Source organism: Xenopus tropicalis, chromosome 4 (genome assembly GCF_000004195.4).
Source record: "Xenopus tropicalis strain Nigerian chromosome 4, UCB_Xtro_10.0, whole genome shotgun sequence".
Lineage (NCBI taxonomy): Eukaryota > Metazoa > Chordata > Amphibia > Anura > Pipidae > Xenopus > Xenopus tropicalis.
In genome coordinates this window covers 102,353,290-102,378,224 of record NC_030680.2, presented here as the reverse complement: position 1 = coordinate 102,378,224, position 24,935 = coordinate 102,353,290, and the positions used below count along the sequence as shown (strand labels likewise).

The 24,935-nt window shown below is 35.7% G+C and overlaps 1 protein-coding gene across 2 annotated transcripts in view; it reads left to right on the top strand.

Moving 5' to 3' along the window:
- Positions 1–24,935, top strand: part of dpyd (dihydropyrimidine dehydrogenase) — a 412,417-nt gene that overhangs the window by 327,900 nt on the left and 59,582 nt on the right. The gene's annotated exons all lie outside the window — the stretch shown is intronic.

Here is a 24,935-nt window from a genome sequence, read left to right as displayed (position 1 = left end):
TCCCTCTGCCCCAGACAGTCCCTCCTACAGCAGTGGAATTGTTTGCCTAGGGATATTAATCCTAAAATATCAGCTATTGAACAAGGCAATTGTAGAAGCAGGCTAAATGTATTTTTCAGTATACAGTATACTATCAGAAGCAGGTAAATTGTTTGAAGAAATTAGGTTCTGAAGTTTTTTCCCTCTTTATGCCAGTAAAGAAACGGTTAATAAAACCTTTCTTACAGGCCCAATTTAAGATTAAGGGGGACATTTACTAATCCACGAACGTCCGAAAAGCGTCCGAATGCATTTTTTCCGTATTATCGGTATTTTTGCGAATTTTTTGTCGCTGTCACGGAATAATTGTACTGTCGCGCCGAGTACGAAACTTTCGGATTCATTCAAGCTTCAGTATTGTGATTTTCCTTGGGCCAGGTTGGAGCTGCAGAGTGCCATTGAGTCCTATGGGAGGCTTCCAAAATCATGCAAAGTCGGAAAGTTTTGCCCGCCGCTAACGAGCGCTCAATATGAAAAAGTCGCGGCAATACGCGAAAAAGTTGTAACGGCGACGAAAAAGTTGCAAAAAATATGTAAAAGTCGCAAAATGTTCGTTTCCAATCCGTTTTTTTCCCATTCGGGATTTGGATTCGTGGATTAGTAAATCTCCCCCTAAGTATAGTTAACTAATTTTCGTTAGAATATTCGTCATTTGACACCTAAGACCTGATGCTATGCATACTATGGTATGCAGGTACTGTACGTAGACTGGAAGCTCTACAAGGGAGGGAGAAATTCCCTCAACTCTTAGCACTTAATCTTGATTTTAAATGTATTCTTTATGTATTTGTATTTTCTTATTGTGTTGACCCTGCCTGTTCTTTTAATCAGTGAAATAACAACACAGCAAGCCCTATTCTGTACAGATTGCCCGACTGAGTACGAATGAGAAAAAATTTGTATTTTTCTAAGTTTAAGAAATATGATTGTTCGGATATGAAAATTTTGTAACTTTCGGATCGCATCACGATATTTTCGTACGACCACAATTTTTGCACAATTAACTCAAATCAGAAATTATTGTGGTTAGTCAGAATTTTTTTTCTAATCGTGCATTTAATTGGCAAAAATTCGTACTTTGATAAATGTGCCCCTTGGATCACCAAACTGCAGTGCTTGTGATTCTACTGAATACAAGGTTACTGATTTAATTATTAAATATAATTATTAAATATATGAACATAGTATTTTTTTAGTCAGACTTTATGTTGTTAGTGAAGTATCTCAGGAGTATGTCCTTGGCCAATTAGCATTTAATTTATTCATAAGGGACTACCATTGTAAGTACTGTATGTGTTTGCTGATAATAAAATGGATTCCATGAAAGGATGTTTGCAGAATGCATCTATGAAATTGAGAAACTGGGCAGCAATCTAGCAAATGTGGTCAAATGTGGTGTAACGTAAAAAAAAAATCTAACATGACACACACACACATTAATACTAGTTATACACTGAATAGATTTGCGTTGCGGTCTCCTTAATTGAAAAGGATTTAGTGGTGTGTGGTTTGGATAGAAAAATGTCAGTGTCTAGTAATATTTTTTTTGCACACAATTAAATAAAAAATAAAAGGTCACCCATTATAAGTGAATGGAATTCATTTTCACCTTAATGGTTCTTTGCCATGAGGGCTGTGAGGTTGTGGAATGTCCTTATTGGTGAAGATTAATTTTTTTGTGGGGGTTTTTTTTTTTTTAGGGACAGAATTGGCAGGATCCCATTTCAACTCTGTCACACCCTTTAATGGGCCTACATGACCTCCAGTGGAATCTATTGTAAAATCCTATAACCTGTCTAAGTGTCCACTATGACACCTATATTAACAGTCAGTATCACCTAGGAGAGATACTTACACTCTATCACTCCTATGTTGGAGCTCATAACTGTCTTCTTTAGACTCCCAGAGTGTACTATAACAGGACCTTACCTACCACTATCTACATACTTCATTCACAGGTCCTTGTTCCCCAAGATCACTATGGGCTTACTTTAAACAGGGCATTCCTTTACTGGAGCCTTCATGTCCCAGGCTCTCTAGCAGGCATCCACCTTCATCAGCAGGTGAAAACCAAAGAGAAAAAGACCAGGGCTTCCATATTCTGGCAAGGTATCTAAGTTACAGGTCGCAGGACTTTCTTTAGACAATAGAGGTAAATATACCAGTAGGGGATTTCCAAAGCCAGTAAGGTATTATATATCTATCTAGTAAAAAAAAAAAAACTACACTTGTCAAGGTGACAAAAGTCTTAAGACCAAATACATATTTATACAGTATATTAAGAGAGAGAGAGAGATAAATAAAGACAGGCACGGTACTCCCTTTTTTGGCTAATATGCGTGAGGGATGCTAAGTGAGACACTGAAGAGTATAATATTATATGACAGACAGTTGTCTTTTTTCTAATTCAAAATAACAATGTAACCATGTAACCTTGACCGCAATAATGTGGAATGATCGTGAGGCTTCATTCTGATTATTATTACTTATCTTTCTATGCAGCACCTATTTATCTAACAGCCTGCCATTCAAACCATCATCTGATTGATAGGGTCAGTGGCACTAGCAACCAGATAGCAATGTAAATGCCAAATTGTACAGTTTAAGGACAAAATAAGTAAAATAATTACAAGTAAAAAAAAAAAAAATCTGGTGCAGAAATTTCTAGAATGCTAATGTCTTCATTATATTAAAATCCCTAAGACCAAACATAACATAGATATACATTTAAAATAAGATTGCTCAGATTCCAACACCAACCAAAAATATCAAAATGTTGCAATCTCTCTGAAAATAATGATTAAAGATATGGTGCTGAAAGGTTTGGTGGACACTCTTTTCTTTTACACAGTTTTTAATAAATACATTTATCATTACATTGCATTTTAATAAATCTAAACAAACTGCATGTCAGTTTTTCTCTTTTATGAAGATATTATTAATCAAGCAAAACTTTGTACAGTTTTGTTTGTCTTTAGAATCAATGGGAAATAATTTTCCAGGTTTGTTGAAATATTTTGTTTTGGACATATTTTTCAAAATTTACCCTCACACACCAATCATTGAATCGTCAATTATTAACCATAAAATGCTTTAGTACATCATGGCACTGTGTCATCATTTTTTGGTGCATGAAAGATCAAAACCCTAATAATAGATTTTTGACAGTTAGTTAACTGTCCAAAATGTGTCAGTGCTGTTCCTGACTGCTTCATAGTAACAAAGAAGGAAAATGGCAATTCCTGAGTCTTGACACTTTAGCAGGATAGCATTTTATGAGATGCATAATTTTACATCAGGGACCCAGCTGCCTTCTTCGTAGAAGTTTCCTCCTCCGTAAGTGACAAGACAAGGTCAGAGGTGTATTACTTAATTTAAGGTGATGTCACATGTAATGCCATTAAAACTACTTACATTTATCAAGCCTTGTGTAGCATTATGTGCTTAAAAAACAGTCTGATTAAAACAGATCAATACACTGGTCTTAGATTTTTTTTAAGCAGGAAAGCATGAAGTGATTGTTATTTACAAGCATTTTAGTAACATTTAATTTTTTTGTCAAATTTTAATTTTTTGGAATAAATCTACTTCTGATTTAAAAAAATATTTGTCATTGGTAATACAATGCGACCTGTAAAGAATGAACTGACATTAATGAAGATGGTTATTTTAGGATATATACAGTATCCTCATATAAGGTATTAGTGATATATTGTACAGGTAGGGAAACCGTTATCCAGAAACCCATTATCCAGAAAGATCCTAATTACGGCAAAGCCATCTCCCATAGACTACATTATAATTATATAATTCTAATGTTTATAGATTTTTTCCTTTCTCTCTGCAATAACAAAACAGAACCTTGTACTTAATCCCAGTTAAGATATAATTAATCCTTATTGGAGGCTAAACAATTCTCTTGGGTTTATTCAATGTTTAAACGATATTTTTAGTAGACTTAAAGTATGATGATCCAAAGTACAGAAAGACCCCTTATCCAGAAAATTATCCAGCCATGAGCATGCTGGATAACGGCAATTTTTTTTTGCCAAATAGCCACAAAAATTTGCTGCAACAGAAGTTCACTGAGTGAGCGAGGGAAAATGTGGTTGCATCAAAAAGTCATGGCCACATGAAATAAGTTGCGTGTGGTAGCCACATTTCCGTTGTTTCATGAATTCTTCCTCAGTTTTGCAAATTTTACTGCGAAACAGGACAGATTCGCTCATCACTATTCATTTTGTAAATATTCATTTAGAACTACGTAAATATATACAGCAAGATGTAGGCACTCCCTTTGTGTATAGCATTATATGCAATGTAAAAGATTATTGATTCCTACACATATGTACTGGAATTTGATTTTTTCCTTATTCTTTTTTTTTCTCATTCATTGGGCAACAAGTTTCATGGGAATCACTTATAACTAAATAGTGACTGCTAATGTGTTTCCCCCAACCACTGTGTAACAAATCGGTATTAATAGAGCAAAACAACATTTCATGTATGCTTTCAGTAAATTGTGCAGAACTAGTCTAAGAACATGATATTCTTTTATAAATGTATGATTGCAAATGTATAATGCAACACAGATACCATACGCTGTTAAATATACTGGAGCAGCTTACATCTCTTCTGTGCGTTACTGTACTGTAGTATAGTATATCAGATTAATTAGGCAGGATTTACACAGAGCTGAATTCTCAGTACTGTCAAGATTTCAATTTTATGTTAAATATTTTTTAAAGGCCAGACGCTTAAATCTCTGGGGCTGTACCAAGCAGTGAGCTGTGAATTTAACCATAGGCTAACTGTTAATGATAAGGAAACGAGCCCGGGTTGAGGCTGTGTAATACAGTTATTGGATTAGGCCATCAATCACTCTATTCCCAAAGGAACAGGCAAAAGAGACAAAACAGTGAAAAGGGAAATTAGGTAAGGGAGGCCTGACTGGAATAAAATTCTCTACCATCCTTATCAGTTAGATGGTCTGCATTTCACACACATCATAATGAGATGCCAAGGATGTTATGTCTTTAGAGGAGAACATTTGCATAGTCTAGAAATGTTGTATAAAAGGGCTTTCATTGACCAGAACAATCACTCACATTGCTATAGATGGCATATATATATTATAGTCATCTCATGCTTAAGTAACATCACTGAAGTTGTATAATGTTTAAAGGTTGCCAAGATCTAATAAATAGTATTTTTTTAAATTTATATATGATTTTCTTGTTTGTGCAAAGTAAAACTGCGCTAGATTATTTCATATGTATCTAGTATAAATAAATCTAAAGCAACTGGACTTGTAAGTCCCACTAGGGCAGATATTGTGGCAGGGCTGCGAATGATGTTTAATGTCTATAAAGTGTTATATAAATAAATGATTATAATAAGGTGAGTATTGAAGGGCCTTTGTAAATTTTACACATACATAATATTTTTATTTAAAAAAAGACCCTACAAGTCTGCCATAAATAAGTATCTGAAGCTCTCTGCACACAATAGTCTTGTGGGACTTTTGTATAAAATTGAGTCCCTAGCTGACAATGTTCAGCAAAAAACAAAAATAGTATATTCTAATTAATAATTTAATTGTGATGTTTATATTTAAAACAGCATATCAAGAACTTGTTGACAATCAATAACATTTTAACAAATTGGCGCATTTATCAAAGGAAATACTTGTGTTGGTTCTGATCTATTTAGAGGTAGTGTTCTCTGCTTCTCAGCTCTGATTGGCTCCCCCAATAGATATATAATGTGGGCAAGAAAGGATTTGGATTATTTACTGCACTGGAACAAATCAGTCCACTAAAAAGAATTCCGCTTAAGCAAATTGTTAAAACTTTTACCACCTGAAAGTAAAATATCTGGTATTGATAAATAAAAATGTATAAATTGATTGTGCTACAGCTGCTAAGATCACTCAATTCATCCTAACCTTGTTCACGTTTTTTAATCAAAGTGCAGGTACTGTAAATTAAAAAATATTGTTCCTATATGTTCCCCTATATTCTAATGCTTACCCTTATTGTTGTTAGAAGAGGCAACAACACAGTAATTTATGGCATGTGTCATTTTGTGTCACATTGATGTGCAACTTGACATTAATACTCACAGATCTGAATCTAATGCAAAAGAAGTAGAGAAACTAACTTCAACCAATTTGCATTCCTATACTGAGATTTTAAAACTTTCTGATAGAGAGGAGATTTTATCCCAAGAACTGAACCTGATGCAAAGAAACCAGTTCTAAATTTTAGTAAACTGTATGCACCATCATAGGCTACTATATAGTTTCTTGTAAAGATCTTAAGATACTGTGTATTTTCTAGTACTGGAAAAGGGGCAATGCATACAGTATCTCTAAATAGCACTCACACCAGTATTAGAAGGATAGGCTTCTAAAAGGTCTCCCACCACATCATGCAACCATACATTGAAAAGGTATAATACATGAACTGAGAATATATAGCTTCTGTTGAGTACAACAGATATGTAGTCCATTCATGATCAAGTCCTTATCATGTGAATAACTAGCCCTTGTGTGCTTAAAAAAGAGCAATGCAACACATGAAAAAGAACTTACAGCATAACCTTATTAAAAATGTCATAATTATTTTCAAACACCTCCTATGATTTTCTTTTTGGTGTGAATCCATTTAGTGCAAGTTATGAACACATGTAACATTACAATCTCACACACAAGCATACATGTTTCTTTAAATCATACTTTGCTTTTCCTCCTTAAATTAAATATGTTCTATCCTCAGCTAGCCTTTTTTCCAACCATTCAACTGTCAATTATTTCTGTGTATTGCTTTCATTGTTACTGCAAATTAGTATGCACAATAAGGTAGATTGGCAGTTTTATTGTAGTACATAAAATGCACAGTGTCAGAATTTCTTCTGTCTCTATGTACTTCTAATATGATTTCTTTACCTAGTGTTGCAGAAGGAAAAATAGAAAGTGTATTTTATTCTAAGCAAACACAGGAGCTAATAAGATATAGGAATTAAATTGCACATAAGGTGATGACACTGAAGGTAGATCTGTTCTTTGCTTTAGGGCATCTAAGGCTGCTAAAAACAGTAGCTATAATTAATTATAGAAAAGTGTGAATTTTAAAACACTTTATAGCTTCTTGCTACATATGAATTATTAATATAACAAATGCCTTAATATACTTTAATTCAAGCCACCCAGCCAATGTCACAATATAGACCATATGTAAAAACATGTAAGACGTAAGAAACACAACAAATTGATTTAATGGTGGTATATGGCACAGTAAATGGGGTAAGCTCCCCTTTTTACATACTGTATGCTCTCTGTTTATGTACACCAGGCATGTCAGACTCTGTTTAGGTGTTAGGAGATGGCAGTCAGACTGGCCCACAAGTATTAGCACCTGGCCTGCTGTCTGCCCAGGATATGTAGGATGGATCCGACTAAATCTTTTAACCTACCCGATCGATATCTGGCCAATTTCAGGCCAGATATCGGTCAGCCAGGCCCCTCGTTCTTGCCCCTACACAGGCCGATAAGCTGCCGAATCGGTCCAAGGGGCCGATATTAAGTCGGATCGGAGACCGAATCGGCTCGTTAATGCGGTCCCCAAACCGATTGCGCCCATTGCTCCCGTTATAATTTGATCGTTTGGCCCCAGGGCCAAACGATCGAATTAGCCTACATTTTTCCCGATACCAAGCGAGTGGATTTTAACATGTATGGCCACCTTTAGAATAATAGCAGATTTATACAATATAGCACTTCAGTGTATTTTCTTATATTGTTGTTACTCATGGAATTGAACATTTAACAGCAATGCTAAAAACCTTCTAGCACCTTCAGCATCTTTTAATATATAATACATAGTGGACAAATGTAATAAATCATAAAATCTCTTAAATATGTCACTCATATTATGCTTGTAGTAAGTGGGCACATGTTCTTAGCAGAGCACAAAACAAAGATAATCATAATCTCAATCTTGGAAAAAGAATCACAACTGATCCCTTATTACTACTTTTTTTTCAAGTTAAGTTGTGTTTTGTAAGACTTTGGAACATTTCCTGGAATCTAAATATTGACAAGCATGCTGGAGCAAGCAAGATCAAGCTTGTTGCATCAACACAACTGAAATCCCCACATTGACACAGCTGACCCAAGATGGAAAATGCATTTCTTAAGATAACCATTTCTGTCAATGGAATTGAAGTTCCTAAACTTTCTAGCAAGTAACAATGCTGCTGCTGTGACTTTATTGTAAATAGTACAGCAAATTTTGAAAATTAGGCATATTTTTCTTTTTTTTCCCCAAAAAACATGCAATAAATGATGCCAGCTGATGTTAATGTCATTTGTAGCATGTGTATGTGATTTTGGTAAAAGTACACTAAGGGGCCCATTTAGAATCGGTTAACATGTGCTTACACAGTGAAAATAGCTTCTTGCAGCCCCAGGTGCACGCTGTACCCACTGCCCGGGCAGATAAATTCAAGAATGAAGAAAACAGCAGCACTCCGGTTGTTTTGAAAAATGTGAATCTTTACTAAGTGCCAAAGGCAACTAAGGGGCCCATTTACTTACTCACGAACCGGCCGAATGCATCCGATTGCGTTTTTTTTGATCGGTATTTGGCGATTTTTTCGGAAAATTATCGCGACTTTTTCGTTGCCATCCGAATGTTGCGTAAAATCTGGCGATTTTTTCGTAGCATTAAAACTTGCGCGAAAAGTCGCGCCTTTTTTGTAGCCATTCCGAAAGTTGCGTAAAATGTTGCGATTTTTTCGTAGCGTTCGGATTCATTCAAGCTTCAGTATGGTGACTTTTCTTGGGCCAGGTTGGAGCTGCAGGGTGCCATTGAGTCCTATGGGAGGCTTCCAAAATCATGCTAAGTCTGAAAGTTTCGGGCGCCGCTTACAAGCGCTCAATATGAAAAAGTCGCGACAAGATACAAGCGAATCGTAATGGCTACGAAAAACTCGCGTTTTTTCACGAAAATCGTATTGGTAACGAAAAAGTTGCGACAATTTCCGAAAAGTCGTAAAGGCGCCGAAAAAAATCGCAAAAAATACGAAAAAGACGCAAAATGTTCGTTTTCCAATCGGAATTTTTCCAATTCGAATTCGTGTGTTAGTAAATCAGCCCCATAGCATATAAAATGGAATTTGAAACAAAACAAAGGAGATAATATTATTATAACTTATTATACATTAGGGGTCATTTGCAACCTGTAAGTGCAGTTCCCATTGCATAAAATGCCCACAGTATTTGTATGTCATTTATTTAAGCATCTAAAAGTAATTCCTGGAACATCTATATAGTTGCTCTAAGTGTCTGACTGTTTGTTCAGAAAATTGCCTATTGACACAAAGAAACCTTGAAGCTACCCCAGCTTCTAATATGAATGCATTGGCCACAAATACTTCAGATGCATCACCCCCTCAACGGTTGGCAAAATTATGTGAAAAGACACAGCATTGTGGAAAAAAAACGTGGTAGAGTTTGAAATTGCACTTTGCACACTCTACACTTGCAGAAAGTAAATAATACTTCTCGAGTTTTCTGATATGTGGGTAGGGCAGCACTATTCCCTCAATGTATGCATGATGGGGCACATAGAGCTTTAGCATCACATAACTATGTTTCTCTAGTATTTACATTTCTGAGATAAAATATATATTGTACAATTCAATGCCCTCTGTAAATAAAAATCACACAAGAACAAGACTTAAAAAATTATATTATTATATTAAAAAGTAGATTAAAACAGGTTTTTAAAAAATCTCTGTGGTGAAAGATCTGCGGTGTCTTAGAACTCTTAATAGATAAAAGGATCAGCAACCCAAGAAAATGGAAACTATATATTTGATTTGACAGGAAATATTTGTATCCAGTATACAATATTTAGTAGTGAAAAGTCTAACGTGGCTGGAATTGCTTAGTAATCTCGAAAATTCTACTGATCTGAGTGGATTCTTCAGTTCAGTGGAGTGTAGGGAATTATATGAAATTTTGTTCATTCTTCATTTTTTTATTGTCCTTACAGGTTGGGGATATGTGAAAATTCTGGTTTAACTGCATTGAGCTTGCACTTAAACAAATAGTATACGAGAGTAAACAAATAACCCTTATAGGTAAAATAAGTATTTAAAAATTAATTTCAGTAACGCAGACATTTCAAAAGAGCAGAGCAAATAAACATCATTTTAATTGTGTGATCTTACTGGTTATAATTCTTTGCTTTTTGACATTGTTGGATTGGACTATGCACTTGCTTCTCTTTCCTGCCTGACAGATTTTGTGATTTATGCTGACTGTACATTCATTTTTGGATTGTAAAACTCCTGCAGGCTAATAATCCAGCAGCTAGACAGAAGTACATCTATTTTTTGCCTAAAAATCAGCAGTTAACATCACTTGTGTTAAAGAAGAAGGGAAAGGGTACTAAAGAGTTAATCCCAATCTAAAGGCATACCTCCAATGCCGTCATTGGTGCCCTGAAGTCTTGTCATGCTCTGCCTGCTTCCTGTTCTTTAATAGAAATACCATTCATACCACATTCCTGCATCAAGACCAGCATACATGGATTTGTAGCTCAATTCCGCATTTCAGCATCGCCAAATTTTTGGGTGGAATGGGCGAAAAATTTTCTGCAAAACGGCACAAATTTGCTCATCACTATACATGGTGCCTACAGCATGCTGTATATAAATAACCAGGAAATCTCTTATTTTTAGGGCACTGTAGGTATGTGTGCTGATATAGCACCAAACTTAACAATAACGGGGCAGTTTATGGGGCGAAAACTTAGTTTACTTGCATGTTTCCCAAATTTTCCAAATGTGGACTCCTAAAATGGAACACACATAGTTGTACTTCACCCTGAATATATTGGTGCCTGCATTCAGCAATAGCATATTTATATAACACAGTAGCAGCGATGCAAAGACTGGACACAATTATTTATAAGAAGGAGTTCTAAGGGTCATGGCCATACAACCATTTGTACCTAGTCCTTCATAAATTGGCAGAAGTGTTTCATCTTAATTTGTAATAGTTAATAACTATCTTTTATATTGAATGTTTTGTTAAGCTGTAGAAATTATTTTTACACAGTAATGTCCATTCATCATTCTTGTGCATTGAACAGAATAGCAGTGGAAGAGCATTTGGGAAGGAATACTTTGCTCCTGGCCTTGTTCCTGCTGTGCAAGGCCAGCCTGGAGCTCCCATGGAGAGTATCCAGAGCCCTGTTGTTACCAGTTTCAAACAGCCTCTAATTACATGGCACCCTGCTGACCTCTGCTCACTGTGAACATTATATGAAAGAGAAAAAAACTTGACGGTGCTCCATTGTGCACAAAAGGAAGCAGCAACGTAGCAGGTTTTATGCAGCACACTTTATATGAATATTTGAACTAATCCTAATATTATATCACACTGATCATGTGTCTAAAACAAATTATGTAAAAACCTGAAGCCTTTAGAGTGGCTATTTGTTTAACTGTTTAAAGTAGAAGGCCCAGAGAAGAAATAAAAAACAAAACAAAGTAGTTGTAAGTAGTAAAAATGTGTAATTTTTTAAAATAAATAATAAATCTTACATTTTACCAAACTCGAATGTTTGCTTAATTAAAAGTTTTGAATATAAAAAAAACTTGATTGTATTAAAACTCATATGTATTGAATTTGTATTCTACCCATGTTTTTTTTAATGGGTCAACAAACCCTTGAAAAACTTGATTTAAAAAACCACATAAGTTTTGCCTTGGACAACTCTACATTGACTTCTACAGTACATGAAATTGCAAGCTTTTTGATGCCAATGTTTTATATTCTAGTTTTGGATTCAGATTTTTTGCACATAATAAATAGGGAATATATGAGTTTTAGAAAACACAATTTGAATTTGGTAGTTTTTGCTAAAAAAAATTTAAATCGCAGAATTCAAACTTTGATAAATCACCCCCTTAATATTTTGGTTACTGCCTTATAGATTTGTCTCTGCAATATAATCTCAAAGAAATACCATGTTATGATTACTATCTCATAAGCGCTTACTGACATTAGTGCTGGTAATGAGTTCTATATTGTTAGTTAACATGATCCAAAAGACCATCACCCTAATAGGAACTACCTAAGACAATGCATTTTCATTTTTATCGTGTTTACAAACTTTTTAGCTTTTTTTCACCTGTCTAGATAATTCTAGTCACCCATAATAACTATCTGACCTGGCTTTAAAGACCGTTGGACTTTCTCCTCTTCACTTATACTGATGTGGGTTTTCTTGTCTGGCATTATTCAGAAAGCTCAAAATTACAGGAAGCCTATCTCCCATAAAAATATACATTTTCTCTGTAATATTAAAACAGTATTTTGTACTTGATTGTAACTGAGCTGCATGAATCCATATTGGTGGCAAAAAAAATTCAATAGGGGCTATTTAATCTCAAATGTTTAATGTTTAAAAGTTTTTTTCTAGCAGACTTTAGGTATGGTGATCCAAATAACAGAAAGAGCCCTTATTCATACAGCCCCAGGTCCCAAGCATTCATATAATAGATCCTATACCTGTACTAGGACGTTTGTAGTATACACCAATGATACCTTTATTTGTAGCATGCTGAAATGTCTACCCATAGGGCTTCCACACACACCCCATTACTATCCTTGGTAATATCTTTAGTGCATGGCTATAACTCTGGCTTCATAAAGACAAAATACTCTACCTTTATTAATCATTATGTCCCAACCCACATGTCTCATCCCATTAGATCTTTGTAATACAGGTTATATCACAATTTTGTGTACATGTATTTAACATCAGCTCTTCCAATTTGCTGGACAAGCTTTGTGTATGCATGCAGACAACAGAGGTTACTGCTTTTCATTTTGCTATTTATATTAGATAGATCCCTTAACTTAATGGTTAAGGTCCTCCATCTATCATTCATTTTGCCATTAATACTAATATGTAACAAAACAGCTTGGTCATGTCCAGTCCCACCCATTAATATCTCTATCCAATTAACCACAAGCCAAACCCTGGCACCAGGGACACAGCAAACTGTTTGGTTAGTGATAAAGGCAACCAATTACCCTATCTGCTTTTCTAATAATTGAATCTAGCACTAGTGCTGGTATCTTCTTTTTCCATTATTAAAAAAAAAACTGTTTAATGTCAGTTTGCCTGCACATTACTTCCATCATAGGCAGCATATTTGTATTTTGTCTCTGAGCAATATACAGTTGTTAAAATGTCCCCACAGATGCCCAAAATATATTACTCTTACACATTGTCAAAGTGCTAAATTTGAAAAAGTGAAGATTTTAGGCAATATAGACAGACTCGTCCTTTATCATTTACATTAGCACACTGAATAGTTATTAACGGAATATTCTTATTATTCCCATTCTCTAAGAAACTGTCATTTTTGATACTTATTGAGGAGTGGGAATAAAGCAGTTTTATTACAAGTTGCCAGCTTGTAGAGAACAATCTTATAATCTGCATTGCCATCAAAAGATATCTCATGTTTTTATGAGCAAATCTTTTTTTCAGAGAAAAGTAGAAGGTTGAAGACTTGTGTTCTTGGGTGCAAGGAAAATCTGTGTTTTTCTGTCGTAGCAAAGAGTCTGTGATGAATATGGTAGTGACTGTGATAGGTATATTAGCTGGGATTTATTTTGTGCTCAATTTTCTCTAACGTTGTGTTAACTGGGCACCTGTGTCCAGCCTTACTTTAAAGTCATGTATGATTTTACAAGATAAAGAATAGTAGTTTAATTCTATCATTCTTTTAATAGTTTTATTTTGTAAGGAAGAATTTATGCAATGACATAACTTCACCAACTGTTTTAGTGTTAGCATTTTGATTTGTACTTAAAAAATATATACATTTAAGGGGTCTCTACACTCATAAATTTTCCAGCAGAACTTTAGGGGAATTCTAATAGTACAATAGTGTCTTCTTGTACATGCTATTAGGAAACCCAAGAAGTAGAGATGTAGCGAACTGTTCGCCGGAGAACTAATTCGCACGAAAATCGGGTGTTCGCAAGTTCGCGAACTTTTAGCGATGTTCGCAATTTTGGGTTCGCATTAGCTGGAGCCAAATTTTGACCTCTCACCCCAGAGCCAGCAGATACATGGCAGCCAATCAGGCAGCTCTCCCTCCTGGACCACCCCCGGACCACTCCCTTCCATATATAAACCGAAGCCCAGCAGCCATTTTACATTCTGACTGTGTGTGCTTGATGAGTTAGCATAGGGAGAGAGCTGTGCAGGGATTTGAGGGACAGTTTAGGTAGCTTTGCTGACTAGTAATCTACTTTCTACTGCTCTGTATGTAGCTGCTGTGGGCAGCTGTCCTGCTGATCTCATCTGCTGTAACCCAATAGTCCTTGTAAGGACTGCTTTTATTTTCTGATTACTGTTACTCTTCTTTTCATTGTGTACTGCAGCTCCGTCTGTGTGTGTTGGAGACAGGTGTGCTGCTCATAGTAGTGCACCAGCACCAACCAGAGATCACTTTTTTTATTATTAATTTTTTTTTTTAATTAACTTACTGTTCTTTAATGTGTCCAGTGCTGTTTGCTGTTGTTCATAGTAGTGCACCAAACACGTTACACATAGTAGTGACATTGCATTGCAATAAAATCACCTGAACGATGTTTTTCCACCAGCAATAATATATTCCGTATCCACTACTGCGTCGTTTTGTCTTTGCGTGTGGGACCGGTTGTAACCTTTTCACGACTTGATTGGCATGTAGATGTTTTAAAGCAGTTTATTACACAAGTTTAGAAATGTAGTGTGATTTCTGCCCTTTACAGCACAAAACGCAATGCTGTGTCAACAACGTATTTTTCAGAGATATTTTTGCCCTTGATCCCCCTCCTGCATGCCACTGTCCAGGTCGTGGCACCCTTTAAACAACTTTAAAATCAGTTTTCTAGCCAGAAATGGCTTTTCTAGGTTTTAAAGTTCGACTTCTCATTGAAGTCTATGGGGTTCGCAAAGTTCGCAAAAGTTCGCACTTTTTCGCGGAAGTTCGCGAACGGGTTCGCAAACTTTTTTTGTGAGGTTCGCTACATCTCTACCAAGAAGCTATTCCTTGACATGAAAAAATGCCCAAAATATTTTGCAAAGCAGGTTTAGGCTGATGCCACACGTATAAATGCAAAGTCTCGCGTTTTCATGCGTATATTGGCTACATGTGCCTGCACCCGAGCGTATTCCATTCATTCGGGTGCAGGCACAAGTAGCAGGCGTAGGGCTGAATTTCCGCTTGCCGAAAATATCAGCCCTACGCCACGTGTGGCATCAGCCTTAGTTGAAAACTTATTATCTGCCTACACAGTACACCTACAGAGTATACCTTTCTATAACAAGGTATTTGATTTTTCTGTGTGTCCACCATTTTTATGGTTCAATTAGTTCAATTCAATAAGCTCTATTGCTGAAAGCTGCTGAAAAATTATGGCACAAGAGAAGTAAATTATGTATTTACTATTTCTCAAGAAATAGAGTTGCATATTTCCTAAAGGAAAGAAGTTTTGTTTTTCTGTGAAAATTATACATTTTTTTCATCTTTAGAATTACATTTCTACACTGTATTTTCTTTCCAAGAAGCTCAGATCCATAATTGCTTTCTATCTGGTACTTAACTAGTTCGTCAAGCAAATTTGTTTCAATTAATTTGTAAAATGTATTGCAACTAGTTCACGCTAGCGAGACTGAGTCATTTGATTTAAATTTTCCACAATGATATTGGATTTACTTTGTTTATTAACATTTCCTTGATTTTCTGCTTGATTGAGTGCTTAGTTGAAGATACATTAAACAAAACAAAAAAGAAGAATGTTTTCTAACAATTGTTTATGGAAGAAGTACTTTCAGTGCTTAAATGGGCACAATCACATTTTTTACATCATAGGCTTTTGATGTGTAACATTGTTTTCCCTAAACAAATTAATTGTGTTTTTTATTTTAAAAGTGCCTATATTTATATTGCTATATAATGTTACATTTAATATTTTTTTGGTATTCTGCATTTGATGAAGCCGAAGTATAACTCCTATAGAAAATTAAACATTATCAGTCTCGCACTACTTTATTCCCCATGATGAATCAAAAACCTTTCAGGCTTTTCAGTCCATTTCCCACAGATACATCAATTGATAAACCTACTTCTAGATGAATGGTTTCTTTTTAGCAAAAGCTTTTTTTTCACAGCCTTCCGACTCTAGTCTTAAAAGACTATTGTAAGGGAACCAACAACTATGAAATAAGAGTTAAGCAACTGCTCAACATGTTACTAGTCTACGAGTGAAAGTGACAAACTGACCCAACCACCTCTAAGAGAATTGAAAGCCCATACCTTATACTATTACAAAGGATGGAAGCCAGGACTAGATAGGATTAGCAAAATCTTGCAGTGATCAAGATACTGTCATACTGGGAAAACTAGATAGCAGCTAGCGATAGCAGCTAGCGCTTGCGAGCAGAGCATTCATTACACCTTCAATATGTTGGTGCTTGATAAATTGTTTTAATTATAACAAGTGTAGTAACCCTACTAATTTGGTTCAGGTAGTTTTTTCTAATTTGTGTGAACATTATTTCCCTCTCAGGTGTACTCCCCTGTAGTTCTAAGAATGCCAAGCAGGTGGCAGGGGATTTGAATATAAAAGGGAGCGCTCAAGGTCTTTCCTGGGACCTGACCTCATTGGGAGGTGGTTACAGGTCTTATAGTGAGTTTAAGCTAGAGAGAGAGTTAGATTCAGGAGCAAAAGTTAGGTTCAGGGACGTTATTGGGGTCATTGATTGCCTCACCGAGGAGGTCATAGGGGTTAGAACCCTGTGGTGGTTAGACAGCTAGTGTAGGGATGCTAGTGGGTGAGCTCAGGGGCAGGTAGTGTGTCAGGGAGCAAGACCCCACCGTTGGATCACCTATTCTACTGATATTACTGGAACAATAACTGCCTGGGAGTTAATAAAGAAGTTTATATGGTTTGCATGAAACATCCAGTGGTCTTGGCCATTTACTCAAAGTTTAAGTCTCCAACAGCCTAGGGGATTCCCACCCAGAGAGCAAAACTAAAGGTACAGTAACAGGGTGGTACAGTTGCTGGTAATTGCTACACAGTGGCCCGTTTCAAATGCCCCTTGGGTTATTCAGCATGTATTCCACACACATTCTCAGTCTGCTTAGAGACAACACCTAAGGATGTGCTACACAAACATACAGTGCAAGTGGAACAAAATACATAATTTTACATTTGGACACAAGTGCTATGTATGTGCAGATGGTGTTGATTGTACCCTAATGCAAGAAAGGTTGTGCAGTTTGCTGTCTTTCTCACCAAGGTACCCATTTTCTGGTTCTAGTGCAATTTAAGGTCTTCTATTCAGTAAGGCAGGGAACTACAAAAGAAGTTGTGGTAGTACAAATTTGTTTACAGTTTTTTGCATGGAAAAATTGAGTAAAAAGGTGCTCCTTGCACTTCCATATAGTTGTGCTCTCTACTACTCCATCCAACCTGCCCTTCTATCAACTCTGCATGTTTTGTCAGCTCTAAGGTTTCTGCAGCAACCTGCATCACCGTAGTGCACTTTTGCTTAAAAAAATCAGGTGCACACATATTTTGATGCCAAATGCTGGAAATGACGCCATTGTATATGCCCAATTGTGAGAATTGTATCTACCTCAATTGTGCCAGGTGAATCATCCCTTTACAATTGCACTGGAATTAAACACTGCATTTTGGATTAAAAAAAACGGTGATCGCTTCTGAAAGCGCACTTTGCACACAATGCATTTGTGGGTTGTAAATGACCCATAAAACCAGAATGTATGTGTGTAGTAATTCTGATTTACTAGTTTTGCATCATAATTGTCTAAGGAACACGGGTCAAAAAATTTCATTACGGTAATGATGCTTCACTGTTATTTGTATATGACAATGAAACTTGAAGGTTAAAACCACAATTAGATGCTTTTAATTTGTTTGTAAGTTGTGCATAGAGGTTTCTAATGGCTTAATGCACATGCACCATTTTGTTTGCCATATTCCTCTCAGGGTCAAAGCTCTTTTCCTCATCTGTGGCCACCTCCATTTCATTCATTTGTAAACACACTGCCTATGGAAGACATACTGTATATATGTGTGTGGGAACCTATATTTATTATGTGATTTTGGACCCGTAGTTTTTAACATGGTATAGAGAATAATAACTTTATCTTTTTTTACTATTGAGAAGATCTTAATGAAATTCATTGAAAAGTAAATGGTAAGAATAGTTTAGTTAAGCTCTCAGTTAATGGACGTACAATAAGCTCACAAATTCCAAAGAGACTCTATTGCAAAGTAAATACCAGAAGAAACATACAGATGAAAAAAAATCTGTACACTATGTATAATATATATATTAAGCAATTAGTGATGATCAAATCTGTCCCACTTCGCTTTGCTGAAAAATTTGTGAAATGGCAAAAAATTCACAAAATGTATCTGTCGCAGCTACCACATGACTTTTTTTCACGTGAAACATTTTTCTCATTCCAAATACATTAAAGCCAATTGGTGTTTCTTCTCTGAGATTCTTCTGTCACTGCAAATGTTCACTGTAGTAGTGGGACAAAATTAGCCAATTGCGAAATAGGGAATTTTGCTGCAAATCCATGCACGGCGAAAAACAATTTGCTCATAACTAAAAGCAATGGCAAACACATTAGATGGTTTTAGACAGTGATCTTTAAACAAATATGTATTGCCTGAGAACAGTGTTTCATTTAATAGAAAGGATAATAGTTGAAAAAGTTATAGTCATTTAATAGCATAGAAAAGTGTAGTAAACCAGTCTCCTCCTTTACTTAACAAGGCAATTTAGTCATTCTTAAGCTAAATTTATAATAGAGCAGTCCGTTCACACTTTCCACAATTTAAACTAAAATTAATTTTGAAAACAACTGCCTTTGCTGGCTCATTCTTGGTGGTACAGAATAGTGACAAATAATGGTTGGTGAATTATAAGATGGTGCTGCTTACTGCCAAAGAGAATCTAAAAATTTTCTCACAGAATCACAATCATGGATAAATGTGTAGCACAGAAAAACAGAATATCACAACAAGTGATGTATTTCTAGGCAACTAGAAGAATTGTCTTTTAATTTAAAAAAAAAAAAAAGTTTATATACACAAGTGGAAGACATAAATAAATGCATGAGCTTAGTGGATTGAGTAAGTACTTCCATCTAGTGTGTTTTAGGCCAGAAAAGCTGAATGCATTACATACCACCCTGTATGGTACAAATCTAACAATATTAGTGCAATTTTACTGTAATTTGAGAGGCTTTGTGGTAAACATCACAAATTCGAATTTCCAAGACTCAAGTTTTCAAGATTTATAATGCAAAAAAAATTAAGGTTTATTATAGAGGTGAAGGTGTCCTTCAGGCAGCTGCTGGTTATTGTGCTGACAGGAACCTAAAAGGAGTGTTAGAAGTACTGATCAGGATTGGGATGTTGAGGGCAAAGAATCAGTAACAAGTAGAACTGAGGCAGAGATGGTGAGTATCCAGTGACAGAAAGGAGTGGGAAAGAGTGGGCACAGTACCAGAGACAGGAAGAAGCAGGACAGAGTGGGAGTAGAGACCAGGGCAGGAGCAGGACCAAAACAGGTCTAGAACCAGAAAGATCTAAAATCTGGCAAGTGGTAAATTCATGTAAAAGTCTATGGTAAAAGTCTATGAAAAGATGGTGTTGTATTTTCAAATTTCAGCTATGTTTCATTTGGAGCTTTTGCGATTAATTCAGAATTTTCAAGACTCATTGAAAATGAAAGAGAAGTTTTGGAGTTTTTCTTTAATAAGCGTTCATTCAAGATTTTCGAGTTTTTCAAATTCTGAAAAAAAATAGAATTACAAAATTCAATAAATATGCCTGAGAGAGGCTAATTTATTAGTTTTCAGGGGAAAGAAACACAATTGTGACAAAACAGACAACTGTATGTTTGAGCCAATATTCATACAAAAATAATTATATAAAAGGACAAAGAAAGGCTACTGATAATCCTCTACATTGATTTCTCATTCTAGTAAAATAGTTGCAATAAAAAGTTAGTTTTCTGTAAGGAATTCTTAAAATGTTTGTATATGAACCACCCCCATGACCAGTTTTTTTCTGGGCTATTTAGTAAGGGTTTGTAGCAATATAATAACAGATGTTTTGTGGTAACATAGGAAGGTGGCTTAGAATCTAAGAATTCACCTACAATGTTTTGACAAATGACTATTATTAAGAACAGCTAAAGCCACCTAAAATGAGCTGGGATTTAAAAGAGAAATGACCCAGATAATAAAATTCAATGCAGAGAAACAGACAAAACATTCAGAAAGTAATGTATTTGTTGAGAGCTTTCATAGCAGCTTGATAACCTAGCATACTGAAATTGTAATAAGAGTGTGCCAAAATGGTAAGAACAGTGTATGAGCAGCTCGTCTGATCCCTCCATAATCTGCTAATTAGTTATGAAGAGTTGTGACTTCCCAAAAAACATTATTAAATCCATCCAAAGACTACTTTAAAGACTCTGCACATTGCATTGTTTCATTAAATCGCTACGTTATCGGATAATTGTCTCAACATAATGCCACTGTACTTTCTAAAGGAAAGGTGAATTAATGGCATTTGCAAATGTCAGGGATTATCTTAACACTTTTATTACAGTTTATAAAAGTTAGTTCAGGGCATTCTATTACCATTATTTCCAACAAAACTGGCTATTTCAATAAATTGCTAATTATCTGTGTATGGCAGCAGGGAATTGCTGCAAAGAATTTGCATGACTGTTAAAAAAAAAAAATATATTAAAAAAACCATTATTTTGGTGACTTATCTATGTTTAAAGGGGACCTGTCACCCTAAGAAATAATTCTAAATAGTTTTTGATTGTGTTTGTTGTGCAAAATAAACTTCACTTAGACTATATAAATTATTTTAATATTATTTTCTTCAGTCTTGAATGTCACAATTGCAGCAAGCAGGCAGGCACCATTTTGTGGACCCTGGTATTAAAGCAGCATTGCATCCTGCCAAAATCTTGTTTCTGTGCCAGTATGGGGGACCTGATACCCATGTCCATGCACTCATTACAAAATTAGATGGTGAGGAGTGCAGTAACATCTAGGAAGTTCTGAATTAACAAGTGAAAGTAACTGTCTGCCCCTCCTCTATGCCTAAGGCATAGAGCATGCAATATATGATTGATAGGTGGGATATTTAAATGCTTTTCTAAAGGGTATGGATGTGTTAATAAAACAAATGAGTTTGGGTGTCAAGTTTAATTTCAAAAGGACTTTTAGGGGCCCATTCATTAAACCACGATTTTTTGGTGGTTAAAATCATTATTGGAAAAAATTTAATGAAAAGTTAACGAAAACAACATAAAAGTTGTGGAATTTTAACGAAATTATCGCGGACCTTGCGAAAAGTTCGATAAGTTAGAGAAAATACGTTTTTTTCTCAAAAAAAAAATTGTGGTTTAATGAATGGGCCCCTTATTGTACAGCGTTTTATGCCTGGGTGACAGGTCCCCTTTAATATGATATAAATCATGGTATAAACAATGGTAAAACATGGTAAAACAACTGAAATGCCAACTGCTATGTTCTAAATAATGTTCAGAACTGAAAGAGAGCATCGGTCTGTGCACACCACATATTGAACACTTTGTTTACTCAGTATATAAACAAATTTAAACACACACACATACACATACAATATAAAAGCAATGAAAACCAAAAGTAATATCCTGCCCTATGTTCTTACCCACTTACACAATGCAATTGCCTAAAGTGTCACAAAATACAATTGCCTAAAGTGACAATTATTGCATTGCAAAGGTATATTTGCAGGTTCTTACATACTAGAATAGTCTTAGAGAGCATACAAGGTTTGCTCATGGCTGCACAGTTTATAAATTCTAACACTCTAATATACTTTATTAAAAGGAGAGTGTACATACCAAGATAGAAAAAAAACCACTCAAAAAATGAAAATAAAATAAACACTCAGTTAAACGTATCAGTATTAAGATAATTGTGGGCTATCACACTGGGAAAGGAGGGTGACGCACATCATATTCTTTGATGCACACCTTGATAAATTCTTCATTTATTTTAGACACCTTTTTTACACAGTCTTTACTGGATTTAATTTTGTATAATAAATAGGCCCCTGTAAATCTTGTGTGGAAAATAAATTTAAACTAGTTTCTATAACTTCTATAGCCTTCTGGATTCCTGGAAAAGACCAAATAATTTAAGGGAAACTCAAATTAGGTTGTTTCCTGAACTTGTACACTAAAAAGAAAAAGTCCATCGAGCACTGATTACAACAGATGGCTTTACTAAGCACCTTTTCGAAGAATTTAATTTACAGGCTATTCATAGTTCTATCTATTATAATCAAATAACTATGGTATGAAAATATTTTGGGCAGCTGTTAAAAGCAATAATTCAACGCAAAGCTGTAAGACTAGAAACCATCTTCGCACTGGATATAATTTTTTAAAGGGGAAGGAAAAGCTAAGTCACTTGGGGGTGCCAAAATGTTACATTTATACACACTTACATACATTTACACACACTTACAGCACACATTTTAGCTTTTTTTTGTTTTGTTTTTTTTTCTCATTTTTCACACTTTTATACACTTATTTACACTCATATACACACTTACACACTATCACACAACTTTTACACATGTACACACATGTATACACAAACACTTTGGGGGGTTTTTTGTTTTGTTTTTTTGTTGTTTTTTTTTTCATTTTACCACTTTGTTTTTAGTTTCTTTTACCTAAAAACTGTTTATTTTGACAGCGTGACTATTGGATCAGATATTCTGACCACTAATTACACTTTTGCAATTTGTGGTTTTATCACATTTTATCCCTGTATAAGTGTTCCTGATCTGTTTTTAGCGTAGCTTTGCCAGTTGTAACATTGGTGTACAAAAATAACTTTACCTATTTTGAGTTAATCAGAATGTGTACTTTCCAAAAATATATGGTTTTCTGGGGGTCTCGGTATAGTTAGGGGGGTTACTGCACATAATACACTGTCAGGGGGCTCTGTGTGCAAAAGCTGAGCTGGCAGGCGAGAAATCCTTATGCGCTATTTTTGTTTTGGGTTCATTACATACCGCAGACTTTGGTATATCTATGCATATTGGGCATCAAACTGTTCAGTAGACCTCTGGTGTTCCTATTTGGGGTGACTTGCCTTTGTACGCAAGAAATTGTGTGAGATAAATGCGGCAAATTGCAACATTTTTAGGCGATTTTCTGAAATGTCATAAAAACCAATAACTTTAGGAAAGCTCTGCAGATTGGTACTTTGGTGTAGAAAGGACTCTTTACCCTTGCTGGGTTTGTCAGAATGTGTACTTTCCAAAAATATATGGTTTTGTGGGGGTCACTGTATAGTTAGGGGAAGTTTTGGCACATAATACACTGACAGGGGGCTTTGTGTGCAAAAGCTGAGCTGGCCGGCGAGAAATCCTTATGCGCTATTTTCATTTTGGGTTCAGTACATACCGCAGACTTTGGTATATCTATGCATATTGGGCATCAAACTGTTCAGTAGACCATAGGTGTTCCTATTTGGGGTGATTTGTCTTTATCTGATCTTTATCAAGAAATTGTGAGAGATAAATGCGTCAAATTGCAACATTTTTATGCGATTTTCGAAATGTCATATAAATCTGCAAACTTAGGAAAGCTTTACAGCTTGGTACTTTGAAGCAAGAAGAAATGTTTACCCATCATAGATTTGGGGGGATGTGTACTTTCCAAAAATATATGGCTTTCTGGGGTGAGCATACCTTTCTGTAGCATTATCCCACATAAAGGATGTAAATGTGTTGATTTTGCAGGAGCTGAAATGATAGATCATATGGGGGTATATTCCCATTGGGGCCCCTACATGCCACATACTTAGGTAAACCTATACATATTGGGCATCAAACTGTTCAGTGGACCCCTGGCGTTCATATTTAGGGTGTTTTATCTTGGTACCTAATGCTATGTGGGAGATAAGATGCTGCAAATTGGAAGCTTTGAGGGGATTTTTGGAAATGTCATCAAAATTGCTAACTTTAGAAAAGCTGTGTGGCTTGGCACTTTAGAGTAGAAAGACATGGGTACCCATTTTAGATTCGGGGGCATGTGTACTTTCCAAAAATATATGACTTTCTGGGGTGAGCATACTTTTTACTAGCTTTATCCCACATATAATGATGTAAATGTGTTGATTTTGCAGGAGCTGAAATGACAGAAATGACAGTACATATGGGGGTATGTTCACATTGGGGCCCCTACATGCCACATACTTAGTTAAACCTATACATATTGGGCATCAAACTATTCAGTGGACCCCTGGTGTTCAAATTCAGGGTGTTTTATCTTGGTACCTAATGCTATGTGGGAGATAAGATGCTGCAAATTGGAAGCTTTGAGGGGATTTTTGGAAAAGTCATCAAAATTGCTAACTTTAGAAAAGCTGTGTGGCTTGGCACTTTGGAGTAGAAAGACATGGGCACCCATTTTAGATTCGGGGGAATGTGTACTTTCCAAAAATATATGACTTTCTGGGGTGAGCATACTTTTTACTAGCTTTATCCCACATATAATGATGTAAATGTGTTGATTTTGCAGGAGCTGAAATGATAGAAATGACAGTACATTTGGGGGTATGTTCACATTGGGGCCCCTACATGCCGCATACTTAGGGAAACCTATACATATTGGGCATCAAACTGTTCAGTGGACCCCTGGCATTCATATTTAGGGGGTTTTATTTGGTTA